The 9,868-nt window shown below is 37.7% G+C and overlaps 1 pseudogene; it reads right to left on the bottom strand.

Annotated features, from left to right (window-relative positions):
• Positions 1–2,103: 2,103 nt before the first annotated feature.
• On the bottom strand, positions 2,104–5,314 carry LOC116911585 (annotated as a pseudogene).
• Between the last annotated feature and the right edge of the window lie 4,554 nt (positions 5,315–9,868).

Raw genomic sequence — 9,868 nt, 5'->3', positions numbered from 1 at the left:
CTGATTCAAGGTCTGGTACATCTGGGTGTCAGCACGAAAGACATAGCTCCTGGTGCAAATTTGTGGGTCACCCAGGAAGGCAGAGAGGGGCAACACTGAGCATTGAGCAGGTGACAGCCATCCTTAAATGTTAGGTGGATAAAGAAGATCCAAGATGGAAGCTGCTGTGAAAAAGTCAGTCAGAACCAATGACTGACGCATAGATGATATTTCGGAAGCTGACCAAAGACAGTGGTTAGAGAAGCTAAGAGTAGCTCTATTTACTGCTGCTGGGAAGTCACATAAGACAGAGAAGGGATTGACAGTGCCAACATGGACATCATTGCCACACATATCAAAACAAGTGTTTAAAAGGATTCTATAAGACCATATTACTCTTAGAATAAAGATACATTCTCGGAGCCTGGAAGTTCTGGGAAGATTTGGTTCTTGTCTCCTTCTGAAGCTTCATCATTTCCCACACTTTGCAGCTCTTCAGAGCAAATATAGCTCCTTCCATTTTTTTTGCATATAGATTCTATCTATAACTCCACTGTTTTTTCTGCCTAGAATATTCTTTCTTCTCCCTAGGCACACTTAACATCTATTGCTGTTTAAGACACATATTCAACTTTGCAATATCAAGATTAGACCAATTGTAATATCACGTGCTTACACCAGAGCATCAAGGGCTAATGATGACTAACTAGAGACTGTAATAAGGTAGGGCATGAAGCCGGCCTAGTTTTGATGATCATTTTCTCCTATTGCCAGGCAAAGGATTGTCTTGTGTCAGCAGCTCATTGGTTGAATGAAAGATGTTAATGTCCACTTCTGTAGTTACCCTCATGTTATCTGATTATTCCCAGATATAGACTTTATTCCACTTGACAGCATACAAAAAGAAAATGGACACCCTTTGTAAGTCAAACAAAGAGAAAGTTTTAGTTTTTTTAATTGGTCTGCAAAAAAAGTAGTTTAGTGGTGCAAACTGCACCACCATAGGCCAACAATAAGATTGTAATCTTTGAAAAAGTTAAAACTCCCTTCAAGATTACTTTTTATATTTAAATGTACAGGTACTGACCAATTACAAGAATTTATATAAGCTAAAAACAGTCTTAATAAACAGCACGCCTTATATCTGAACTTATACTTTCGTGTGGGAAAATACTAAAAGATTTTTGTATAAACGTTAAACTTTTATTTATAACTTTATTGCTATCTAAAACCCTCTCTAGAGGCTTACTGCCTAAAAGTTCCAGTTTAGATTATAATCCACAGAAACCTGATTCTGCAAATAGGGTATTTTAATTTTTTGACTTTGATGTTTCAGTTCTCTGCTGTTTCCTATGATGAGGAAAATAAAACCAGGAAACCTTAGGTGAAGCAACAGTGCACAGTTCACTGTGCTTTCAGAAAGCCTGGGGCATCTCATTTTTCCAAAATATCTAAGTCAGAGACTTCGAACAGTTCATAAACAAGTCACTCACTGCTGGGAATGTTCCCAGTCACAATAGTGCAAAATGTATTGTTTCAACACGGAATCTAAATCAACCCCCACAGTCTGTCAAAGCAAGGTGTGAAGTGCTAGTCAACACACTAATTTAGACACCCTTCAGACAGACTGTCCCAGGGAGTCGAGAGAAAACTTAAGGCAGTTGTCCTTTAAGACTCCAAGTTGTATTTCAAGACTCTATAGTGATTTCACTAAACGAAAGATTTCATTTGCTTCATGTAACTGAATAAATGACTTGAATCTTTACTTGACTAGAACTGAGCTAGACTACTGTCCACTGCCAGTTACAGTACATGCATATTACTCAGATGCTTTGAAAAATTCCTCATAGTTCTTCAGGATAAGCATGCGATACAATTATCTGAAATTATATCAAAACATTATTTGTTCAGGTAATTTCTCAAAATACATTTTATGCTGAAAAGTCATGCCACAATAATTGTAATAATCGACTTAAACATTTAAAAATACATTTTAAATCAAAGCGTTTATAAGAAAATATCATAATAAACTATGCAACATTATGATTATGTTTTTTTAAACCTGAAAACAAGAACATTAAAAATAAATCATGATGGAGGTAAACAAGATGAATTATGATGTAACTATTGTTCTTTATTTCTTGGAAGAATTTTAAGGATTAGAGACCAGTTTTTTTTGTTTGTTTGTTTTTTTTTCAGGATAGTAGCTCTCAAAGTTAGAGCACTGTTCAGATCTCTCTTGTTCTTCAATCTGTGCCATGACTTTAAACACTGATTTTGATCATAAAAAATTCTGCCTTTCATGCTCAGCTCTGGTGTTATTAGTTCCATCAAAAGGTTCTTCAACACAGATGTATTTATTTCTCCATTCCATATCATCAGGTCTTGAGATGGCTTTGTCTTTACAAACTGAAGTCATCTGAGTGTTCTAGTCAAATTCTGTAGCATGATAGTTATGTAAGCCCAGTAAGAGGTCTCCAAGATTGGATTCATTCTTTGAGAGGTAAGGAGGAACATTACATGGAGCACGATGTACAAGGCACAGTGTTTCAAAACTGCTAAAAGATTCTGGGTAAATGGTTTTGCGGGATAGAAGGATGTGTTCAAGTAGGTTTGTAAATACTCTACAAGCATCAATAGAAGAATATAGCTGCTTAACGTACCACAACTGGCATCATTTACACCATGGTAACTTGCCTGCTTCTTTTTACATTATTATTAAATTATTTTCTTTATTTACATTAGAAATGTTGCCTGATTCCTCTTCACCTCCACCCCTTTTGCTTTTGAGAAGGTGCTCTCCCACTAATGCACTCAACCACGCCACCTCAACCCCACCAACATCCCTCCTGCTCTGGGACATCAAGTTTCTACAGCATTTTCCATTGAGGAAAGACAAGGCAATACTTTGCTTAAGCACAGGGGACCACAGATCAGCCCATGTATGCTCTTTGGTTGGTGACTCAGTCTCTGGGAGCACACAGAGGTCCAGGATGGTTGATGCTGTTGGTCCTCCTATGGACCCTCCGCTCTTTCAGTCCTACCCCTAACTCTTCCATAAGGGTCCCTGACCTAGGTCCAATGTTTGACTGTAGGTATCTGCACCTGTCAGCTACTGATAGAACCTCTCAGAGGACAGCCATGGTAGGCTCCTGTCATGCATGTCCTTTTGGATTTGGGTTACCTCACTCAGGATATTTTCTAGTTCCATCCATTTGCCTGCAAAATTCATTATGTCCTCAGTTTTAATAGCATAATAGTATTCCATTGTATAAATGAATGACATTTTATATATCCATTCTTCAGTTGAGGGACATCTGGCTTATTTTCAGCTTTTGGCTGTAACAGATAAGGCTGCTATGAACTTAGTGAAGCACGTGTCCTTGTTGTATGGTGGAATATCTTTTGAGTATATTGTCAGGAACAGTATAGCTGGGTTTTCAGGTAAAACTATTTCTAATTTTCTGAGGAAGTAGCAGATTGATTTCCAGAGTGGTTGTACACTTTTCAATTGCATCAGCACTGGAGGAGTGTTCCTCTTTCTCTACATCCTTGCCAGTATATACTATCACTTGAATTTTTGATCTTAGCCATTCTGATTGGTGTAAGACAGCATCTCAGAGTTGATTTGCATTTCCCTGATGACTAAGGATGCTGAACAATTCTTTAAGTGCTTCTTGGGTAACTGAGATTCTTCTGTTGAGAATTCTGTTTAGCTCTGTACCCCATTTTAAAGCTGAGTTGTTTAATTCTTTGGAGTCTAACTTCTTGAGTTCTTTGTATATTTTGGATATTAGCCCTTTATTGGATGTAGGGTTAGTGAAGAACTTTTCTCAATCTGTAGATTGCCGTTTTGTCCTATTGACAGTGTCCATAGCCTTACAGAAGATTTTCAGTTTCATGAGGTCCCATTTGTCTATTGTTGATCTTGGAGCCTGAGCCATTGATGATCTGTTCATGAAATTTTCCCTTGTGCTAATGGGTTTGAGGGTATTTCATTCTCTTCTACTAGATTCAGTGTATCTGGTTTTATGTGGATGTCCTTGATCCACTTGGAATTGAGCTTTGTACAAGGTGGTAAATATGGATCAATTTGTATTCTTCTACATGGAGATTGCCAGTTAGACCAGCACCATTTGTCAAAGATCAAGTGTCTATAGATATGTGAGTTTATTTCTGGGTTTCAATTCTATTCCATTGATCAATCTGTCTGTATCTATACCAATGCCATGTGGTTTTTATCACTATTGTTCTGTAATACAGTTTGAAGTCAGGGATGGTGATTCCCCCAGGAATTCTTTTATTGTTGAAAATTATTTCCATTATCCTGTGTTTTTTGTTTTTCCATATGAGAATTGCTCTTTCCATGTCTGTGAAGAATTGTGTTAGAATTTTGATCGGGATTGCCTTGAATCTGTAGATTGTTTTTGGGAAGATGGCTATTTTTACTATGTTAATCCTACTAATCCGTGAGCATGGGAAATATTTCCATCTTCTAAGGTCTTCTTGGATTTCTTTCTTTAGGGACCTGAAGTTCTTGTCATACAGAACTTTCACTTGCTTGGTTAGAGTTACACCAAGATATTTTATATTATTTGTGACCATTGTGAAGGGTGTTGTTTCCCTAATTTCTTTCTCAGCTCAACTGTCATTGGTATAAAGGAAGGCTACTGAAGTGTTTGAGTTAATTTTATGTCCAGACACTTGCTGAACTTGTATATCAGCTGTAGACGTTCTCTGGTAGTATTTTGGGAGTTGCTATGTATAGTATCATGTCATCCACAAATAGTGATACCTTAACTCCTTCCTTTCTAATTTGTATCCCCTTGATCTCCTTTCGTTGTTTATTTGTTCTAGCTAGAACTTCACGTACTATATTGAATACATAGGGAGAGAGTTGTCCCTGCTTTTAGTGGGAAGGCTTTAAGTTTTTCTCCATTTAATTTGATGTTAGTTATTGGCTTGCTGTATATTATTTTAATTATGCTTAGGAATGTGCCCTGTATCCATGGTTTCTCTAATACTTTTAACATGAAGGGGTGTTGGATTTATCAAATACTTTTTCAGTATCCAATGAGATAGTCATGTTATTTTTTTCTTTCTGTTTTTTGTTTGTTTGTTTGTTTGTTTTTATAATTCATTTGTCTGTTGGGGGGATGGTCTTAACATTTCGAGCCCAATCACAATTATGCTCTTATTTAAGAAAGCATACAGTAAAATTATGCTGGAAACAGGTCACCATTTCTTTCTTTCAGCGCACCCTTATACTTGATCTTCCTTGGAGAAGCTCAGAGTCCTCAGACTGGCTGCTCTCACAGGATGCTCTCACATGCATGATGCATTAGTGGACTTTCTGTTTGTTAATATGGTGGATTAATATGATGGAGTTTTGTATATTGAACTCTCCCTGCATCCCTTGGGTCAAGCCTATTTGATCTTGATGGCTGATATTTTTGATGTGTTCCTGAATTCGGTTGACAAATATTTTACTGACTATTTTTGTATCAATGTTCATAGGAGAAATCAGTCTGAAGTTCTCTTTCCTTGTTTAGTCTTTGTGTGGCTTATGTACCAGGGTGACAATGGCCTTGTAGAATGAGTTTGGTAGCATGACTTATGTCTCTATTTTGAGGAATAGTTTGAAGGAATATTGTTATAAACTCTTCTTTGAAATTCTGGTAGAATTCTGCACTAAAACCGTCTGGCCCTGGGCTGTTTGGGGGTGTTATGGGACTGTTTAGATTCTTTACCTGATCATGATTTAACTTTTGTATGTGCTGTCTGTCTAGAAAATCATGCATTTCATCTAGATTTTCCAGTTTTGCTGAATATAGGTTATTGTTGTAAGATTTGATGATTTTTTTGAATCTCCTCACTTTCTTTTGTTATGTGTCCCGTTTTATTTTTGATTTTGTTAATTTGTATACTGTCTGTGCCCTTTATTTAGTTTGACTAAAGGTTTAATCTACCCTGTTGATTTTCTCACAGCTCTTAGTTTTGTGTTTTTTTTTTTTTTTTTGTCCTTCTCTTTGTTTCTAATTGGTTGATTTCAGTCCAGAGTTTGATTATTTCCTGCCATCTACTCCTCTTGGGTGTGTTTGTCTCTTTTTGTTTTAGAGCTTTCAGGTGTGATATTAAGTTTCTAGTCTAGGATCTCTCGAATTTCTTTATAAAGTTACTTAGTGCTGTGAATTTTCCTTTTAGCACTGCTTTCATTGTGTCCCATAGACTTGGGTCACCCATGGTGATCTGATGTTATCCAAGGGATTACTTCAGTCTTCTTGTAGCTATCTACTATTAAAGCTTGCTTTATGTCTGATTATATGGTCAATTTTAGAGAAGGAATCATGAGGTGCTGAGAAGAAGGTATATCCTTTGTTTTAGAGTGAAATGTTTTATATATGTATATGTATAATCCACTTGGTTCATAACTTCTTATTTTATTGGTGAGAGTGGGGTGTGCGAAGTTCAATGTGTTTTGGAGATTAAGTAAAGTTTCCTTTCTGAATGTGCGTGCCCTTGTGTTTGGGAAATGGATGTTCAGAATTGAGATTTCATTTTGGTAGATTTTCCTTTGATGAGTATGAAGTGGACTTCCCTATCTTGTTTGATAATTTGTGATTGAAAGTCTATTTTATTGGATATTAGAATGACTACTACAGCTTGTTTCTTGGAACCATTTGCTTAGAAAACTTTTTTTCTAGCCTTTTACACTGAGGTAATGTCTGTTTTTGTTACTGATCTGTGTTTCTTTTATATAGCAAAATGGATCCTGTTTATATATCCAGTTTGTTAGCCGATGTCATTTTATTGGGGAATTGAGTCCATTGAAGTTGAGAGATATTAAAGACCAGTAATTGTTAGTTCCTGTTATGTTTGTTGTTGGAGATGGTATTATGTGTGTGTGTGATTCTCTTGTTTTTGTTGTGAATTGTTTAATTTCTTGTGTTTTCTTGGGTATAGTTTTCTTCCTTGTGTTGGAGATTTCATTCCAGTATCTTCTGTAGGGCTGGATTAGTGGGAAGATATTGTTTAAATTTGGTTTTGTCATGGAATATCTTGGTTTCTCAATTTATGATGATTTAGTTTTGCTGGGTATAGTATCCTAGGCTGGCATTTGTGTTCTTTTTTTTTTTTTTCCGGAGCTGGGGACCGAACCCAGGGCCTTGCGGTTGCTAGGCAAGCGCTCTACCGCTGAGCCAAATCCCCAACCCCATTTGTGTTCTTTTAGATGTGTGGATACATCTGTCCAGTATCTTCTGGCTTTTAGAGACTCTGTTTAGAAATCTTATGTAATTTTGATAGGTCTGTGTTTATATGCTGCTTGGTCTTTATTACTTACCACTTTTTTGTTGTTATTGCTGTTGTTCTGTGCATTTAGTATTTTGATTATTATATGATGAGAGGATTTTCTTTTGGGGTCCAATATATTTGGTGCTCTGTAGCCTTCCTGTACATTTATGGCCACCTCTTTCTTTAGGTTTGAAAATTTTCTTCTATAATTTTGTGGAAGATGTTTTCTGGCCCTTGAACTGGGAATCTTTGCTCTCTTCTATTCCTATTATTCTTAGGTTTGTTCTTTCCATTGAGTCCTGGATGTTTTGGGTTAAAAGTTTTTTCTGTTTTGAATTTTCTTTGACTGTTGTGTCAATATCTTCTATGGTATCTTCTATGCCTGAGATTTTTTTTTCTATCTCTTGTATTCTGTTGATGATGCTTGCATCTGTAGCCCTTGATTTCTTTTGCAAGTTTTCCATCTTCAAAGTTGACTCCATTTGTTTTATTGCCTTTATTTACATTTTTAAATTTTGGAACTATAATTTTGTTCAGTTCATTTACCTGTTTGGTCATGGTTTCCTGTATTTCTTTAAGTAAATTATTTATATCCTCCTTAAAGGTCTCTATCATCTTCATGAGATGGGATTTTAAGTCAGAATCTTCCTTTTCAGGTATGTTAGGATATTCAGGGCTTGGTGTGGTGGGAAAACTGGGTTCTAAGGGTACCAAATTACATTGGCTTCTCTTGATTATCTTGTGCTTACCTCTTGCTATCTGGTGTTAACTGGCCTAGTGAAACTCCTCAACAAGTGACTGCTCTGTGGCATGGTGACCTATTTCTTGGCCACGAATGGTTTCTTAATCACTGTTCTATTGCTGAAAAGAGACAGCATGACTAAGGCAATCTTGTAAAATAAAGTGTTCAACTGGGGGACTTGTTTATGCTTTCAGAAGTTTAGTCCATTATTATCATCACAGGGAACTCAGAGGCATTCAAGTGCAGAGAAGTAGTTCAGAACTACATCTTGATTCATAGTCCCAGAGAAAGACTCTAGGATTAGCATGGTTTTTAAATCCTCAAAGCTCATCCCCCAGTAACTCACTTCTTCCAACAAGGCCACTCCTATTTTTTTCACATACTGCCCCTCCCTGATGACTAAGCACTCAAATACATGAACCAATGGGAACCATTCTTATTCAAGCAACCACAGGTGGATATCTGTAGTCACCTCCTTCAAGCCTCAGGGGTCATCACTGAAAAGGAAGAAGGGGCAGAAAGAATATATGTGTGTGTGTGTGTGTGTGTGTGTGAGAGAGAGAGAGAGAGAGAGAGAGAGAGAGAGAGAGAGAGAGAGAGAGAGAGAGTGTTTTAACAGTTTGCTCTGAAAAGGACACATTTCATCCAGCAGGGATGTTTCCTAAGGAGTAAGGTAAACTACGCAAAATAGTTTCAGGAGGTCCCTCAAATGACCAGATTCACTAAGACCTGCCCTTTAACACTATACAAGCCAATCAGCAAAGACAACTATGAGACTGGAGTGCTTCCTGGAGAAAATTTAGATGAGAATCATTTAGGAAGAGTTTTCTCTAACCTGTTGAGCTGTCTGCTGAGCTCTGTAGTATGTTCCTGGTTCCCAGTTTTTGGGAGCTGTCACCCATGCTGGTTCGAGCTTTGGTGATATCGCTGCTATTGAGTCATTTCTTCTCCTGTAAATAACCCTTTCAAATGCATTGGTTCACAAAGTTGGACTTTGATGGTATCCATACTATGATCTACTATGGGTTGAGTAGATGTGTGTGTGTGTGTGTGTGTGTGTGTGTGTGTGTGTGTGTGTGTGTGTGTGTGTGTGTGTTGTGTTTCCCGAGGGGTTGGGGGAAATCATCACTAAGTCAGTTTCCCATACATTTATGATAAAAAAAAAAACCCCAAAGTTACAAGTGGAATAAATATGTTTCACTAACCAGATTCACTAGGCCCCTTCCCTGCCAGAGTAAGTTATCAAAGCTAAGTCCTTCCCTGAGACGAAAGCCAAGCTGCACAAAAGATTCTCAGAAAGCTTTCTCTAGTACCTGATGGGAGCAGTTAAAAAAAGACCCGCAGCCAAACATCGGCCAGAGCTAGGGCAACCCCAAGGAATGGAGTTGAGGCAGGGCTGTAGGAGGCAGAGGAGCTGAGGACACCAGGAGAACATTGCCCACAGAATCAACTAAACAGGCAGGGTTCATAGACTTCACAGAGACTGACGTGACAATCACTGAGCCTGCATGGGTCTACTTTAGTTCCTCTGCATAAATGCTGTGATTGTTTAGCTTGGGGTTTTTGTGGGAATCCTAAGAGAAGGAGTAGAAGATGTATTTGATTCTTTTGTCTGCTCTTGGGACTATTTTCCTACTACCTAGTTGTCTCTGCCAGCCTTGCTATGAAGGTTTGCACCTAGTCTCAGTGCATTTTTAAACGATTTTTAAAAGATTTACTTATTTAGTGTATGTGAGTACCAGTAGCTGTCTTCAGACACACCAGAAGAGGACATTGGATACCATCACACATGGTTGTGAACCACCATGTGGTTGCTGGGAATTGAGCTCAGGACCTCTGGAAGAGTACTCGGTG

This window comes from Rattus rattus, chromosome 10 (genome assembly GCF_011064425.1).
Source record: "Rattus rattus isolate New Zealand chromosome 10, Rrattus_CSIRO_v1, whole genome shotgun sequence".
NCBI lineage: Eukaryota > Metazoa > Chordata > Mammalia > Rodentia > Muridae > Rattus > Rattus rattus.
Note: the sequence above shows the minus strand (reverse complement) of the source record. Positions and strands in the feature narration are given on the sequence as shown.